The sequence below is a fragment of the Protopterus annectens genome, chromosome 10.part0 (genome assembly GCF_019279795.1).
Source record: "Protopterus annectens isolate FY-2018-M chromosome 10.part0, PAN1.0, whole genome shotgun sequence".
Taxonomy (NCBI): domain Eukaryota; kingdom Metazoa; phylum Chordata; order Ceratodontiformes; family Protopteridae; genus Protopterus; species Protopterus annectens.
This window is the reverse complement of record NC_056744.1, coordinates 475,209,207-475,228,684: the sequence shown is the minus strand read 5'-3', so window position 1 is coordinate 475,228,684 and position 19,478 is coordinate 475,209,207. Positions and strand designations below refer to the sequence as shown.

The window sequence follows — 19,478 nt, the reverse complement described above, 5'->3', positions numbered from 1 at the left end:
ATTATGTCTTTTTCCATGATACCCAGTATTTTTATTAAATGGAAAAAGTGCTTGCAATCTTCCCATGTAATGTAGTGCATCTTTATTTGATCTTGATTTAAACTGATTTTGTCCATCAGTCTAACAAGGGGTATAGTTCAGTACAGAACATTACAACAACAAAAACAGTACAGAACACAGAAATAATGTACATAGATGGCTTTGGGAGTATCTCATCCAAAACCCCAATAACTACCTCTTAAAATATCTATGTATGCACAAAAAAAAAAAAGCTACAAACCATACAAAAGAATGGATTGCTATGTACCACTCCTGCATATAACAAAGTGAAGCCAGCTGAAACGGGTAATATAATCTTCTACAAGTCATAATCAGAATAAGCTAAATACCTTATCCCCCCCCCCCCCAGTTCAGTCCATCTCTTCCACTTCTTCACTGCAGGTAACTTTTTCATGTGCAGCACTGGCAAAGTAAACAGTTTTTTTTCTTTTCAAAATACAGTTCATTCATTCAGTTATTCTTGCGTAATTTCTCTGATGCCTTCTTTATCTCTTTCAGGGGGTCTGGTGGTCCAAATGTATTACAGTGCTCACTGTGCATAAGGCAGAGAAGTTATGGTGGACAGGGTGGCTGTCTAGAGCAGGATGTAAATACACACAAACACACACTTACTCTCTTATTCCCTACAGTTTCCTACATTAGCCACTGGTAAGAAAGGTAGTCTGAACATTCAAAACATAGAAACTCAGAATGTAAATAATTTGGATATCTGGTTTATGTACTACAACAGTAGGCCATAACTAATGTTTAGGATAAGGTACTTGCTATCAATGCTGCAAAAGGTAATTTGACTTGAAAGCATCATCTGGTTATATAATTTTTACGTATGTATGTTGGTGTGTACATGTGCATTTAAGTATTTATTTTTTAAACTTTATTACTTCAACTTAATATAATCAATTCCAAGGTTACTACACCTTAATGAAAAGGAAAGTAGCTCTGTTACAACAAACTTTGATCTACCATAAACACATAGCTCAGCAGAGTTTTTGCCATAAAAAAGTGTTTCTCTCCATTTTATTTCATTTTGGCAAACTCATCTTTATTTCATTTTGGCAAACTCATCCAGCACTTATTCTGGTACCAAGTCTTAAACAAACAGAAGCAGAGGAAATCAAACCTTGGACTACAAGAACTGACTTCTTAAAAGCTCATAGCCTTAATCGTCTGTGCCAACTGCAGATAGGTGGCAACTAGTAAAGCTTGGTCCCCTATCTTCCCATGAGTGCATTGCTCCTTCCCATTCCTTTTCCTGCCTCTGATTTGTAATTCCCCCCTAGCTACATGCAGCTCTGCTTTCACTCTCAAGATATCTTCTGTTCATTTAATTCTAAAATTTTGGGTTATGTAACCAAATAAACACCCACGCTTCTTTCCATACTGCTGCATTGTTACACTTAATGAGAAACATTCAGGCATTTAAAGCTTAGTGCCTGCTGTTCTAAACCAGACTGAAAAAAACTGAAATCTAACATTTTAACATTATGTTTTAGTTGGATGAAAGGTTTCCAAACTAGCCTGACTTGACCAGCACTAGAAACAGCTGAACTACTTAGTGTAGTCCTAATCTTCTCTTTCGTTGATGTATATACTTGCAATGTTACACAGGTGATTTTATTTATTCTTCTCTTGCGTTGATGTATATACTTGCAATGTTACACAGGCGATTTTATTTATTCTTCTCTTGCATTGATGTATATACTTGCAATGTTACACAGGCGATTTTATTTATTCTTCTCTTGCATTGATGTATATACTTACAATGTTACACAGGCGATTTTATTTATTCTTCTCTTGCGTTGATGTATATACTTGCAATGTTACACAAGCGATTTTATTTACTTTATTTATATTGTTAACTAGGCAGATTTTACTAGTTTGCATTCTCTTCATTTTATAGGAGTTTCTCATGTTTGCTGATACTTACACTGAGTGATGTAAGGATGGTCAGAATATTGAGACTTTTGTTTTCCTCTTCAGTAAGTAAATGGCACCACAGATTTCCATCCATATGAATTAAACAGATCTGTAAACCACTCTGTTCTGCTTTATAGTAAGATATGTTATGCTGGATGTTGTTAAACACTGTATTTTAAAGTTAATTTTGTTTTCCTCAGTTATTCTTTTAAATTATAAGGACATCAGAAAATGCGGCACACCACAGACCATCCCTTTCTCTCGCCCCAGCAGGGCAGAAGCCCGTAGCTTACTGAACATTATTTAGTATAAACTGTGTAAAACTGCAATATGTTAACAATCTGGAACTTTAGCAACACTTGTCTGGATACTTCAGAATAAATGTTTCATATAATGATAAAACATATCTGCTCCAGATGATAACTATTTATTTCTTTAATATTAATTCATAGGATGAATTACAGCTCACTGTGACAGCATCCAGGAGTCTGATGTTCATCTGCATGCTTACATATTTTGCTTCCACATACAGTTTCCTAGATTTCATTTAAAGCTCTCAGGAGAATTGTAACAACTAATATGAAAATTCATTGTTTTCCAGGGGACAGGAATTCTAAAAATTGAAATCATACTCTCAAATGGTTAAGGGGTAAACGAAGTTCCCCATGGAATAATATGTGGAGAAAGTCTTAAAGATGCTAAGATGCATAAGGCATCTCTCTCTTTGTACGATATTCATGACTTTTAAAAGAAGAAGTATGAAAAACATGCAATAACATTATGTATATATGTATATATATATATATATATATATATATATATATATATATATATATATATATATATATACACACACACACACACACACACACACACACACACACACACACACACACACACACACACACACACTTGTATAAAGAATCAGGGTGGGGTCATGCACATGTCATTAAGTCACAGCACAGCATATCCAATGGTATCCAGATCTGCCCTGAGCCTCATCATGTTGCAGACACTGTCTATATCACTGATGTATTATCATTCACTTTCACTTGAATGGCATTGATCTTGCTGTATTAACTTTTATCCACTATACTCCATTCTATAACATTTTGAGAGATTAGAAGGTTGTTTTTCCTTGCTTTTTACATAAGGTGGCCCTGTGACTGAAAGTCTGGTTTGCATGGTTTGTCACAACCTTTCTGTTGCAATATGTTCATTAGTGTTGTTTTTTTATGTGGCTGTTTGGGTGACATTTTAATCACATTTTTTATGTTAATTTCCCCGTGTTAGTATTTCTTTTCTTTGATGTGAGCAGTAGTTGGGGCATTTTTGTCATATTTAGTCTGTTGTTATTTTAGTCGATTTAGCAGGATCACTTTTTGTATGACACTGTTGATCCCTGTTTATTGGTTACCCCCAGTGTTGTGCAGTTGTTGAGTTAGTATATAAGTAAGGGGCTATAGGAGATGAAGATACTACATTGGGATGTATGGGGGCTTGTCTGCCATAAAAATCCTTCATATTATGTTTGTTTTTTGAGGAACATTTTGTGTAATATATTCGACTAGACAAAAAGTTCCTTGCACTATGGTGTCCGTAATCTCATAGGGAAACCATTAATAACATCACTGGTAGGACAGTGGTAAACTCTGTTCTGCTTACAAACAGCTTCGACCAGTCAAAATCTGTAGATCCTATGTGCATAATTTTCACCAGTGGTCCATTGTACCTTATATAATACATAGTACTTCTCAAATATATTGTCCCCCTCAACCCCCCATTATGAAGCATTAGCTTTTTCTTACAGTTGCCACCCCCACCGATACAACATATTGAACACAAACATGTTACATAGGCTCTGCCTCATTATTTAGATTAATTAAATGGTACCAAGCATTCTATAGGATGCCCTCTCCCACTACCATTAATCTGAAAAATTTGCACGTTCCTCTATGGGCATTCCAGTTGTTCCTATTCCTATAATGCTAAGTGATGTGCTTTTTGCCTGCTGTCATCTCATGGTCCCTTAATGTTCAAATGCATGTTTATGCTCTAAGACACCCCATCTTATCTTGTCAAGAGACATCTAGTCTAGCTTCCTAAATACAGAGACAGCTTGTTCAAGTCCAGGAAAACTCCCCTCTCCACTACTAGACCTAAATGCTGCCACAGTGATATACCACATTCATTAAAGAAATCCACAGATATGTTGCATAACCAGCTACATAGCATGCTCGTTGCATGCCTTCAGGTTTCTATAGTGTCATTTGTTTGGCATAACCTGGTAAAGTAATTAAGAATGCAGGGAAAAGGTCATATGCTGGGGGGAGGCTTCAGTAAATATCATGCATGGTGAGGCAGGTGATGTTACATGGTCATATTCTTAGGTTCATAGATTAGTACTAGGCCAACAGCCCTTGTGGGCTATTTTAAGCCTGGCCAATTACCCTATGTGAGAATCAAACTCTGCTCCAAGTGTCTGTAAAGTAAACACCTTAGCCATTATGCCACCTTCCTACCCTAATATGTTAAATACTAGGCTAACTACCCTTGTAGGTAATTTTAAGCATAGCCAATTTCCCAAAAGTGAGAATCAAACCTTGTACCTTGTGTCAGCCCCCAACCCAAATAACTACATATCGAAGTAGTCTGCCAGCAGTGCAAATGTAATCCAAGCAACATCACAGATAAGCAAATGCAGATCTAGAAATGCTAGATAACTCCAGCAGAGGAAAGAACAGAACCTCTGACCATGCATGGGAAAGCCAAACAACCAAGCAAAATGCTAAACAACGGTACTAAAAATTATGTGGTTGAGTTTACCACCTTTAGGAAAATTACAGGGGTTATTCCAATCAAAGTGTGCAACTGAAGAGCCCAGTCCTGGGGAAACCACCATCTTTATCGTGGTATTTCCCTGCTGGATACGTATCTTGTGTAAGTAGTAAGTATTATTTGATTCCCCTTCCCTTTACATACTCAATAAAAATCCCCATATATATGATGCACAGCTTTTAACTGTTCCTGATTTTGAAGAACATCTCTGATTTTTACCTCATATTTCCTTTCTGTTCCCTTTAAAAATATTTCAGTTTCTATTAAATCATGAAGAATTACATTAAGTAATACCAGAAATTACATTTTTATCATATTGTCCAGAAAATTCATGCTGATACAAAACCCATTGTTTTGCTAACAGTCTAAGTGAGTTAATGTAATATTTAAAAATTGTCCATGATTTTGGGCCTTTATCCACCATTATTTCTGACTTTGTTGATTACTGTGGAGCAAAAGAGTTGGAGATCTTGATTCACACTTCAAATGGGTGATTCTCTCACTCAGGAGCTGTTCCAAGGCCATCACTCCCTGAAGACACAACCCTGTCTCTGAGACCGCTCTCCATCCATGTGAAGCAGAGTTCCTCCCTAACCCAATTCAACTGCAACTTGGACAACTGGATGGGGAACCAGAAATTCATCCCTGGTTTGGCACCTATGTCTCTAATGGACACAGACAGCCTGTAAATGGTTCATCTCCCAGGCCCCTGCTTATACTTATCAAGGGTATCAGAACTTGTCAGAGATTTGGATGCATGGCTAGGCTTAAAAAGGCCCTTGTAGTCACCTATGAACCTGTAAGAGAGGGAGTTAATCTGTTGCAAGAGATTTTATTTATTTATTTTATTTTACATTTGTTAACCGGGGATGTCTGACTGGGCCAAAAGCCCTTTTTCAGCAGTGGCCCAGGGAAAAAATGCTCCACACAGAGAGGCAACTGGAGATACATTTAGGTGTTTAAACAGCATAAACAATACATACAATTTTAAAATAGACATATGGTATGTAGACAGCACAGTACAGGGGATTCAAAAAACATTCATGAATAATAAGAACATGTAATAAATGACATGGTTTTCAGTTGTGGTTTGAAACACAATACAATAAGAACATAGTACATTAGATTGTTTTAGCAGTAGTATGAGAACAGCCCAATAGAGGAAAATAAAATCTTCATTAGTAATATAAATCAAGACATAGTTTCATGGTAATCATTGTAATTACTACAGTGGTAGTTAATATCTTGGTTTGAAAGTAGTAAATATTTAACTTGATGCAAGAGATGTTGCAGGATTTCATAATTTTAACACCCGTGTGTGAGATGGGCATCGATGGGTTCACTGGGACAAAGGTAGATGTCAACAACAAAGAGGAGAGAAACAAAAATAAGAAGGTGACCCACTTCACGCATCATTAAAAATCTATAAAGGTAATGTCGACATAACACAAGAGACTTGGAATGCGTATCTTAGCATGGTTTTATAGCAGACAGATGGTCTTAGCACCATGGACCTCCCATGCTTAAAGAATACGGAGTCAGCTTAGTACAGAATAATAGAATGCGCTTTAGCATTCATGTAAACTGTATAATATTGCAAGGTGCAAATCGGCACGTGTTACAGTACATCGTATAGCTAGAACAATGGTTTGCATGCTTACATGGGATCTATATTAGAAGCATGAAAAGGCTTCTTAGCAAATACGGAAACAGCGACACATATTCATTGAATCGCATTTAAGCGATTTGATGAATATGTCATATGGCAAGGAGATAGTTGGCCAACTTCACGGAGTTGCCCTTTCCTTCCCTATAGTGCGATCTCGGAGTTGCTATATTTAGTTAGGGGGTGTGGGGGTCAGAGATGAAGCCTCCCACCTGTTTATGGTGTTAAATTATTTTTTTTTAGCGATTGGCCGCGTAACTTTTTTCCCTAGGGAAAACTTTGATTATGTGGCTGCTCGCTACTGTCAGGTTTTGTGCATTATGTGTTGACTTTTATATAGTCACAAATATGCACTTTCGGTGTTATAATATAGACCTGCTTACATGCAACAGGTCAGCAAAAAATAGACTACTGCTTGTTTTAATGGGTTCATAGCTATGTACTAGGCTAACTGCCCTTGTGGGCCATGTTGAGCTTAGCCAATTTCCCTTTTTTATGCTCAAATAAATATAAATTTGCGTATGTCACAAGTGATAATTCAATAAGGGTGTTTGAAAAAAAAAATAACCAATCACATTTGGTTAGAGATTGCCCTTACTCATTCTATGGTTGATAATTATGCCTAATGGTAATAAATGAGATCATGCAGTAGATAATTTGAGGGGACCCGTTCATAGGATAAAGCATTTAGGAGCTGCCTCTGTCCATTAGTTGTACAGGGGCAGGCCTGGTGTGAATTTTTTGTTTACCATCATTGATCCAAGCTGCTTTTAAAAATAGACTGGGATAAGCTTTGTTTTATGGGGAGTCTTTTTCAGAGCCGTGGTATCCTTTGTAAAATATACCTATCCCTCCAAACTGTTCTGTTGATATTAGAGAACAGGTTTAGATCCCAAGACTGATTATTTCTGATGCCATTTGACTTGTTGATGTGCAGTAAATCCATCAGTATTCAGTCGGAGGATGCCTTGCATGCCAGACTCCGGTCTCTCTTAGCAGTTTGTAAGATATCTAGCATAGTGACAGGGCTTTGAGTCAGTCTACATAGAGCATGTTGTCTAGGCCTTGTATCCTTTAAGTAAGCTATCTCTGTGGGCGTTCCAGTTACTCCATGTGTCTAGACAGGTGCATGCCAAAGGGGGCATTACACTTAATGACTGGTCTAATGAGGGCTGAGTAAAGGGGACAATGACATCCTTAGATCCAGACACAATGCCTTTGTTTATAGCTGTGCAATATAGAAGGAAATGTGTGCATGTTGTTCAAAAGTTAGGTCACTTTCCACTTTAGTTCCCATATCCCAAACAACTGGGCCAAATCTTAGAGGTGTATTTTCAATGTGGTAGATCCCTGGGGTAGATGGCAGCCCAAAAGATACAAAAATGCATTTTTGGCATATAGTTTCAGTCCTTAGTTTTCATAGAAGTTATTTATTTGGGACAAACCTTCCTGCAAGATGTCTAAGTCATTTGGGGACTCAATGACTGCTCCTAATTTGTAGTCATTTTCAAATTTAATCAGCCACAGCTCTTTGGTATCATTTGAGGAAAGTAGATGCCAAACAGGCAGGACAGACCCAGTGGGACTCCACTGGTGACTGGTATCTTTCTGGAGGTAAATTCCCCTGTTCTGATTTCCTGCATCCTATCTAAAAGCCAGATAGCAATCCAGCAGGTGACATACAGGGTTTATTCCCAGTTTATTTACCTTTTTTACTATGCCTATGTGGGGAATTGTATTAAAATCTTTCCCCAGGTCGAGGCATGTGGTGTGATCCATTTTGTCTTCATCCATTGCTTTGGTGCACTTTTCAAAAAATCCAACAGGTTGAGTAAACATGACCTGCCCTTGAATCCAAACTGAGATGGTTCTAGTGTTTGGAGATTCATATTGATTAGTTCCTTGATAAGTCTTTCAATGGCTTTGCATATGAGGTTGGTCAGGGTTTTAGGTCTGTAATTGCTGGGGTCGTGGAAGGCCTTCTGTTATGCAGGGGAATGATTGTAGCCATTCTGCATTCAGTTAATACAAAACTTGTACGGAGGCTGAGATTAAACAATTTTCGTAGGGGGTGTGGCTAAATCATGCTTCATGCTATTGAAGACGCATCCAGGAATATTGTCAGGACCCAATGATGCAGCATTTTTAGCTTTTGATAACATTGTTAGCACTTGGTCTTGTGTGATAACTGGAGGAGACCCAGTTTCAGGTACATCTTGATGGACAGGTGGAGGTGAGAGGGGGTTAAAGTTAGAGGTAAATTTATCAGCCTGCAGGTTCACTGTATCTTCAGCCTCAGTGTAAGTAACGTCGTTCACAATAATCTCAGCGCATTGCTGATTTGTAATTTTGAAATTATGAGAATGACTATAAAAGGCCTTGTGATTATCTTTGGTTTCAGAAGCTATTTCAGTTTCACATTTACTTTTGATGGACTTTATTCATCTCCTGGGTTGTTTATTTCAGTGGCAAGGGCTCTAACATTCTGGGAATTACTCTTCTTACTTCTGATCAAAATTCTTTTCATTTTATTGTAAAGATTGGTGATATTATGGTTCTGCCATGTGGGTCTGTCTCTGGTGTTTGCCCTGCACTTATTCCTACAAGGTTGTTTTACTTGTTTGTTGTACCCAACCCTACAGCTACCTCTCCTTTTGTTTTACAACACCCTGTCAAATGCTCTCTTTAAACTTTCTCTATTTCCACATATTAAGACCCATTCATGTAATACATTCTAATTGTCTAGCATCCTCAGTGTAAAAAAAATGCTTTCATATCCAAAGTGATCACTGGCATTTAATTTTGTCACTTACTTTATTTTTCTTTACGTTAAAATTGTTTTCCTTCACTGTTTCCCTTTAATATCCTGTGAACCTAAACCATAGCTCATTCTTTTTTTTCTGCAAAATAAAGTCTATGAATTACCATCCTATCCTCATTGCTTATCCTTGAGATTTGTATGCACTACCTGGTTATACCAGCAGCAATAAAGCATAGTGCAAATTAGGTTTCAGGATTTAAACCATTCTGATGCATATAAAACTGTTTATGAATTCTATTCTCAGGCTGTTTGGTTATAAATAATATAACTTAAATTATTAGTTTTCAACATACTGTTTTGACAACCAATGAGACTGCACAAATGCTCATACCTCTCAACCTCTTAGAGTAAGAAATCTGGACAAAGCCATAAAAAGTGGTACAAACAGGGACAAATTTGAAATATTGATCTTGCAAACTTAGAAAGTTGTTAGAATAACAGGTTTTGCATTAGCATGAACTTTCTGAAGGGTATGACATCTAAAACTCAAATGTCTGTCATAATTTTCTAACTTCAATCTTTAATGATTTGTCACTAATTTGCCAGACAGCCACAATTTTATAAAAAATGGACCAAACATATAAGGCAAAAATCTGGACATTCTGCGGAAATATGTACAGTTGAGAGGTATGCTAATACTTATAACGTTATAGGAAACAATACATCAAAATAAGGAATATGGAGTCAGAAAAAAGGAAATAAACCACTGTTAAAGCTGCTGCTTTCATTAATACTGTCAAACTTGTCTTGCTAATGTATTTGATTTTACACTTTCCATGTCTTTATTGCTACAGGTATGAAATAGAAATGGAATGAGTCCACTGGACAACCAACCAACCCCCTTATGCAGTAAAGAAATGTGATTAATTAATTTAATGGATTATCTAATTAGTTAATAAGTCTTTATGTCTCAAACATCAGTTAACATAAGACAAAGGGAGTACTTGTGACAGTGTATAAAAGTTATCCCCATAAAAGTTACTAGAGTTAAAGTATAAGGCAACCAAAACAAAAATAACAGAAGCTGTGTAGAAGTCATCCAAAATTTGTGTGACATTTCACCACTAGAGATGATTACCTTTAACAATACAATAACACCTGGAAATATTTTATTCCTTAACGGTCGGATCTTTGTTTTTCTAATAACATGACAGTTTTTTAGTGGACCGTCCACTTGATGAATGTTCTGCTTGGGAACTGAAATCCTCACCTCTGTAGAAGTAATACAGCATAATCCCAGCGGCTCAGAGATGTCATTTCTCATTCTTAGTAATTTATGCCTCGGCCTATTTAAAGTGCACAGTTTGTTTATTTTGCAATGAGTTTTTGTGAGGAGGTCTCAAAGCTTTTGAAAGAATTGTCATCAGTCATCATTGTCACCTCTCTATCCAGTTAGGCCATCAAACCTGACAGCTTTCTCTAAAAGAAAAGCTTAATTGACATTTCAGTTTTGCACTGTTTCCCTAGTTCTTCAATTAATTTTATCCATTTCCTACACTTGCTTATTAAATTAAATCCTTGTTTAATGAAAATAATTGCATACACGTATTTATTTCATATTTTCCACGTAATAATAAATAATGATACAGATGTCATTTACAGCTGTTTGTAAGCATTTACATATTATGAGATAGGAAGCCAGGTGACTGCAGTTATACAGCTGGGTATGGCTACAGCAAACAAAGGCCACTATCCAAGGAAAGCCACAAAGGCTGCATAAGTATTTGGCCATCATTATGGATGATAGGCTAATGATGGTATACTTTCTAAATGAAACATCTGTTATCGACTCCTAAAAACGTGATTCCTCAAAAAATGCAGCAACAGATGTTAAAAGTATTATTAGAGTATATATGGTGAATTCATGAAAGTGCTTCTTCTGCAATATTCTGCCTGGTTGGTAGACAGTGCTACTGTCAATAAACCATTCACATGCATTGATGTTAAACTATTTACATATAATGATGACAAACCATTGACATATAACGATGTTAAACCATTCACATGTAATAATGGATAGACTTTGATTGCGAATGGTTTTACATCATTACATGTGAGTGGTTTATCATTATTACATGTAAATGGTTTAACATCATTGCAATGTCAGACTCTCTCAGTGATCAGCTCCCAATCTATATGACCTCCCTTCCATCTTTCACATCCAGTTAAATAGCATATTTATAAAACAACATGAAACCTTTCCAAGTTTAACTCAGAAATGTTCATTACTACACTATTATCTGTTAACTGGAACTTCATAAAAATCCTCACCTTAGACAGTGCTGTAAATTAATTCAATACAACTTTTCTAAATATCCTAAATAGCCTTATAATGAAACCTGGATGTCCAAAAAGAGTAGAAAGCTAATGTAGGATAGAGGAAAAGCATGGAAAGAATGGCAAAAATATAAAACACCTCAATATCTTGACAACTTTAGAATGCTTCATAATGGTACTAAAAAGCAAATAAATGAAAAAAAACCTATATTATATAATAACTTTCAGAATAATACTGAACAAAGCCTTTAAAATTTTAAACATCCATTAAAGAAATCTTACATCCTGGCCAAAAAATTCAACCCAAACCCCTCTCCCAATAACTCACCACTCAAAACTGCAATACAGTTCAACTCTTATTTTATAAAAAGTATAGCATCTCTAACCAAGGGTCCCTCAACATCTAAACCCACCCCTGCCCAAGAGCCACATTTCACCACATCCACTTTTACTTTCAAACCTGTGCCCACATCCGATATAAAACTACTCTTAAACAAACTTAAACCATGTTTTTCTTCAGCTGATGACCTTCCAAGCAAGTACTTAAAAATAGCAGCCACTAGCATTGCCTATACTGTCTCAATCCTTATAAAGAGGTCAGCCCAGGAATCCCACGTTCCCTCTCTCTGGAAAAAGTCACACATTATCTCTCTGCACAAAGGAGAACATTCAGCAGACATTAATAACTTTAGACCTATAGCAATCTTATCTCCCCTTGCCAAAATACTTGAAAAATGTATTCAAAAACAATTTTAGACTATCTCCTGCAGGAAGATCTCCTATCCCCTACACAACATGGCTTCCGTCCTTCCCATAGTACTAGCACTGCCCTTCTAACCTATACAGATACTGTCAACAAAGCTAGAGATAATGGTAAACTAGTCTCTTCCTTATTTCTAGACTAGTCTAAACCCTTCAACACAGTTTGTCATAGCAAACATCTACTTCAGATGTTCTGACTAGGTCTCTCTCAGCTCAACCTTCTATGGTTCAGAAGTTACCTGTCTAATAGGTATCAGTCAGTAAATCACACTCCACACTCTCCTTACTTCCCAGTAACTACTGGTGTACCACAAAGCTCTACCACTGGTTCCCACTTCGTTAACATTTTCACCAATACCCTCTATACATCCACACAACCAGGTCACCTTAATACAATATACAAATGATTTCACCCTCATTTGTACACCTGACAACATGGAAGACCTCCAAAAAATTACTCAGAAAGCTTTAACAGCCACTGGAACATGGTTCATAACTCACAACTCATGCTCAACCCAAAAAAGACCAAACTACTACTTTTTTCCTCAAATCCCACTCTCATGAGAAAAAAAAAATAAAAGTTGTCTCTCTTGATAACATAACCATTGAATTCACTTCTCATAGCAAATTATTAGGGTGATAGTGGATGATAATCTTACATTTAACCTGCATATACAAAATTGCGTATGAAAAACTAATCAAAAACTAGGGATGCTTTATAGAGCCAATAACATTCCCACTGATACAACTAAAACGACACTTGCCGGTAGTTATCTCCTCCCCACACTTCTTTATGGCAGTGCCATCCTTACTAACCTCCAGGCTTCACAAAGATTAAAAGTTGAACAATACTATAACAAAATGGCTACATTTGCATGTAATGATGTTACATCAATGTATAGCACTAAAAAGCCTAAATTGGTTAGTACCGCCTCAGAAACTATCATACACACAGCTTTTTACCACCTACAAAATTATCCAGCATCTGTCTGCCTGTTCAGGACTAAAAACATTCTATACAACTATGTTCCAAGTCAGTCATTGTGATCCAGTGACCAAAAACTCCTGTCCGTCTGCAAACCTGTCAAATATGTTAGGCATTTTCTGTATTGTAGAAGAATACTACAGCTAAGCTGTATCCATCAGGTCAATACCCTCCCTTCCATCTTTCAAAACCATTCTAAAAGACTTCCTACCTAAAATCTGTCTCTGTTCTTGCTCAAAACCAAGATAAACTATATCCCTAAATGTGAACAAGTACCTTTTCATTCCTTATAACTCCTTACTCTCCCTTCTTCACTTACTTTTTTACTTCTATCAAATTCTCTCCCTGACTTTCTCTCTAACTATACCATAAGCCTGTTTTATTCTCATTTCATATTGCAATTCTTGCTTATATTAGACTAACTTACCTTTAATTTCTGTGCAAACTGTCTAAAATCCTTATAAATATTAAATGATTATCATATAAATTGTATTGATTCTTAACCAATGTTTTTATATTATCTCTAATTTGTTATAATTATTTAAACTGCAGATGTCTTAAAATGTTTTGTAACAATTTGAAGCTTTTCTCCTCAAGCCTTCACTGAAAATGGGCTTCTACTCAGTCAGACTTTCCTGGTAATCAAATGTCAATAAATAAATAAATGCATTACATGTGAATGGTTTTACATCAGTACATGGGAATGCTTTAGCATCATTACACGGGGATGGTTTAACATAATTACATGGAACTGGGTTTGTCATCATTACAAGTGAATGGTTTATCATCATAAAAACTGAATTGTTTAACTTCATTACATGTGAACGGCTGAAAAGTCTTGTCTCTAGAAATATTAGCAGCATTGGAATCACTCTTACTGGTCATCGCTATCACTTTCATAAAAATTATGAAAAGACCTAAGGGGGAACCGACATTAAGTAGAACAATTAGAAAACAGATGCACTAACAATCACAACTGTTATACCTGAGTATTTCTCACATTTGTCTTTTATCATGTATAGATTACGGCAGAGAACTAAAACTCTTCAGAACAAAGTTTTCAGTAATAAAGATCTGTTTTTTTACTTGAACCCAAAGACTGATTTTGTACTTTTAAGGGGTAATCAAGAACACCAAAAAACAGATTTCTCCTAGTAATAATCTCCTATTTTGTAAGTGCATTTTATTATGTGACATTAACTGAGTCTCTTCACATTGTACTAATTTTAAATTTTAGTGAAAACAATACCATCTGAAAAACAGTATGTCATATGTATCTGGTACCTCTATGAAGTTCAAGACCCTTTAGCGCAAATCATGAATCTCCTAAAATGAATTGCAATTCTACATATTTTACATTAAATTGCAAAACTCACTATTATGCAATAAAAGCGTTTTTGCAAGGGAGATAATCTCCCTTGCACCCTTATATGGTGGCATTCCTACCCCCCACCCCACATATATGTATATACATATCTATATCTATTTATATCTAATATATATATATATATATATATATATATATATATATATATATATATATATATATAAATATGTGTACATATATATATATATATCTACACACACACAAACACACACACACACACACATACATATATATATATATATATATACATATATATATATATATATATATATATATATATATATGGGTCTACATGAAAACACCGACACGCAAAAACACTGACAACGAGATAACCGACACCACAAAACAGAAAGTTCAAAAACACGAAACTTCACATGCCCGACAAACCACAATCCCCAACAATCAACAAAACAAATACCTTTTCCGTAAAACACACACACAACACAAGCATACCAAAAACTTTAGAAACCTACACTAAACCTTACATACACAACTATCTATGCACTAACCTTAACCCAAACCCTAACCCTAACCCTAAGGTCCGTCACTATTGCACACTCACCTAACCCGTGCCCTAACCCTAAAACACTTAACCCGCCCCTAACCCTAAAGTCTGTCACTATCGCACACTTACCTTACCCGCACTCTAACCCTAACTCACTTAACCCGCCCCTAACCTTAAAGTCTGTCACTATCGCACACTTACCTTACCCGCACCCTGACCCTAACGTCCGTCACTATCACACACTTACCTTAATATGTCGGTGTTCTCAGTGTCAGGATTTTCAATCGTCGGTCATCTCCGTTGTCGATCTTCCGGTGTAAGTTATCTCATTGTCAGCGTTCGGTATACACACAAATGTATATATATATATATATATATATATATATATATATATATATATATATATATATAAAACTCTGAGATCACTGTACCTTACAAAAAGGGGAATTCTTCAAAATGCAGTAGTTTAGGACTTAGTATTCATTTACCTCTAACTGCACTTTATTTCTCAGAATATTGAGATGCATACTATCAGGTCAAACAGGAAACCATACTTAACTTAAGGACACTGGCCATTTCATTTCAAGGGAGCTCCATATTAAGATAAAGGTCTTCCAGTTCTTTCAAGAGGACTGCACCAAATGAAGCAATGTGATGCTAAAACAATATGTAACACATTTATTTGAAATGAGAAGTATAGAATGAATTAGAAATAAGAATATTATAAAGGTTTACATTTCTAAAATGCTGTATGAATCATGGCCAGTAGACTTATTTTGCTTATTTAAAATTAAATCATTCTTTCTGTTAATTTGTTTTAGGAAATGTTCATTTTGGCTCAAAAAATACAAACCTCTTCGAGTTCTTTACATTGTATCTCACACAAGCTTTCATGATCATAAAGCAAAATGGATAGCATTATTTATATGCCTACCCTATGCCGCAACATGATAAGAGCATTCATTGTATTGAACCAAAAAAACAAAGTGGGAATACCCTTGAGAAAAATATTTCCAGAGTCACGATCCTCAGGAACAGAAACCATTTAAAAGCAATAGTGCTGCATCACCTCAGAGTGACATCATTGCAGATATTGTGACAAGATCCTCTTTCACATGGGGCCTCAGTTTCTTTGTTCTGTTTAAACAGTTTATCTTCTACTAACCTTTATTATACCCTGCAGTTAGAACAGAACTATCAGTTAATGTAATATCTGATCCTGAGATTCATTGTTTGTGCAATTTTTAAAAAATAGACACAGCAAATCTCCAACGGAAGATGTGAGACAGAAACATGGAGACAGAGAGACAGCTAAAAAGAGAAAGAAAGAAAGATAGTGGCAGATAAACAGAAAAAAAAAACAGAAACTCACACACACACACACACACACACACACACACACACACACACACACACACACACACACACACACACACAAACATGAATGCAGAACAAGTCAGTTAGCAACAGAGTAGGAAACTGTTAAAGCACCACAACAGACTACAAGATGCATCAGGGAGCATGGATGTAGCTCTGTACATTACAACAATCTTTATCTTATATTCCAATATAAGGCTTTATTTACTTATTTAACATTTGTATACTGGGAAAGTCCGAATGGGACAGAGCCCATTTTCAGTGGAGGCCCGGGGAGAAACACTTCAGACGCATGTCTTTAGAATGTTTTGTTAAGACATTTTAAGAAAGTCAGAGAAGAAAGCAAATGTGAATTTATGGGCTCTTGTTGCAATTCCAGGGGCCAGAACTGCACTCCTCAGAACAGCAAAAGTAAAATCTGAGATTGAAATAACTCAGAGCATTCCAGCTATTCCAAGGTTCAGTAATCTGAGAGTGTATATATATATATATATATATATAATATATATATATATATATATATATATATATATATATATATATATATATATATATATATATATAGATATATATATATATATATATATATATATATATATATATATATATATATATATATATATATATATATATATATATATATATATATATATATATATATATATATATATATATATGTAGATATGTAGTATGGCTTTGTGGACTTCTGTACTGAGTGTGTATGGGATGGAAGTACCCAAACAAAAATGTTTTAATTGCATTACAGAGAATTTTGACATTCATTATATCTGAAGTTCTTTTTCTGAATTTCCTGGCTTCAAAGTTATGGGTCACATCGCATGCTCTTTTACCTTGTATACAATGTATGGTCAACTTTATTGATTGCCTTTATATTTTGCTTACTTTTCTTTTATTGTATTTCACATATTGTACTACTTTGTTATTGTCTTAATATTTGTAACCATTATTCAATTTTATTTAATTCTGTTTAATGTGTACTGTGGAGCTATTCTTCCTGGACATCCACTGAAAATGGGCTCATACCCAGTCAGACTTTCCTGGTAAACAAATGCCAGTTAAATATATCTACATATCAAAAACACTAATAGCTTCCAACATCACACTGCAAGGAGACAAAAAAACTTTAATAAAACAAAAAATATTAAAACAGAGGTAAGCGCTTTCACAACACAGGGTTGCTTCTTCAGAATGCATTGAATGGGAATGGTCTGATCAATGTTCACACAATGAAGAAGGTTATAACCATTACACACTTACTACTTATGTGAAGTTCTAATTACCGAGAGCTTGTGATCTTTTAGTTACCTGGTTTCACAGAAAGTGGCTAAATTGCTTAATTATGCATATCATATATATGTTTGACATTTAAATTAAGAGCCAAAGCATCTACTTGAGATAAATATGTACCCCCATTGTATGACAGTTGGCAAAAAAATAAAATTACTATCTCATGGGCATTAGTGCCTTGAACAATTAGTTATTGTTACAGTTACTATCACATACATGCTGTGGATTTGCAGGTACACCTGTTCACTGCATCTGTAGTGTAGCAGTAGAACTCGATGTGGTGTTAGCAGCGAGGCAGATGAAGTTCAGAGAGACATTTTACCTTCTGATGACAGAAGTAGTGTAGATTTGCAAAACTACCAAAGTAGAGATGCAAATTGTTGAAATGGGACCTGCATCATTTTGAGGCTTTAGAGAATTATGATACTAAAAGGAAGAAATTACTTTTTTTTCTGGATCATGGAATAGAACACTACACGTTTTTTTTGTTAAAAAAACACTGAAATGTTGACACCTGCATGAGTAGGAATGAAGTCTACTAATAAAAAGTAATGCTGTTATATTCATATTTGTCATCATTTATGTGCAACTAAACAAGTTTGCACACTACATATTGACTTTATAGCATATTAGTTCTGTGGTTTTAACTGATCCAACCTGGTAAATTCTGAAATACTTTTCATATGCCAAAGAAAGTAGAAGGTGTCAGGTAATGGCAGAGGTCTGCACCATTAAATTCAAGACTTACTTCACAAAACTGCTCATCATTGCAATTGTCGGATACACCTAGGTGAGGAGTATTAGTGGCTATCTGGCTCTTATGCCATGCTTATGTTCTACAGACCTGTGGAGGTAGTCATATACTGCCGTTCACAGATACACATACATGTTTTTTGTTGTCCTCAGTAAAGACCAGAGCTGAAATCAAACTGAGGTTAAGAATCTGGTTGAGATAAGTTGAAAAGGGCATGTATCTAAGAGTTTCTTTGCTACAGCAGTTCCATCACTGTAAATATCTGGATCTAGGTTTCCATATAGGTAGCATGTTTGATAAATATAATCATTTTTATGTGCATATATTTTCAGCTTCGTTCTGGAAATGCATTCATCATTTTACAGTTACATGCAACTTGAAGTGTAAAGTCAGGCCATGCTTTTTGGCATTTTAAGGTTCTGCCTAGTAACTCAGTTGTGTAATAATCTTTTGGCAAACTTGGGGAAATTTATACAGCAGGAACTTCTTATTGTAACATTTGTTAATGTCTGTTATGTACTTCACAGATAAAGATTCTAGTTGCCTACTGATGTACTATGTTCTTCATCTGTAAATATGTTGTAAGTAATTGCTATGTTATATTGTTAATCGCTATGTAATCCAATGTAACTACTGTCTGTTTATTTTAACTGTGGAGCATTTCTCCCCGGGCCTCCCCTGAAAATGGACCTACGTCCAGTCGGACACTCCCGGTCAACAAATGTAAATAAAATAAATAAAATAAAAGAAAAACTTCACCATGAATTTATGAACATGTGTAAAAAAAAAACAGGCTCTATCTCAGTTACAGTTGCACAAAT

At 35.6% G+C, this 19,478-nt stretch overlaps 1 long non-coding RNA gene and 1 other non-coding gene across 3 annotated transcripts in view; both read right to left on the bottom strand.

The window, feature by feature from the left end:
- The window catches only part of LOC122813193, a 236,708-nt gene that overhangs the window by 186,174 nt on the left and 31,056 nt on the right, over positions 1-19,478 (bottom strand). The gene's annotated exons all lie outside the window — the stretch shown is intronic.
- Positions 4,749-4,912, bottom strand: LOC122814586. The gene has a single exon (XR_006366828.1). It is a non-coding gene; the product is annotated as a U1 spliceosomal RNA (small nuclear RNA).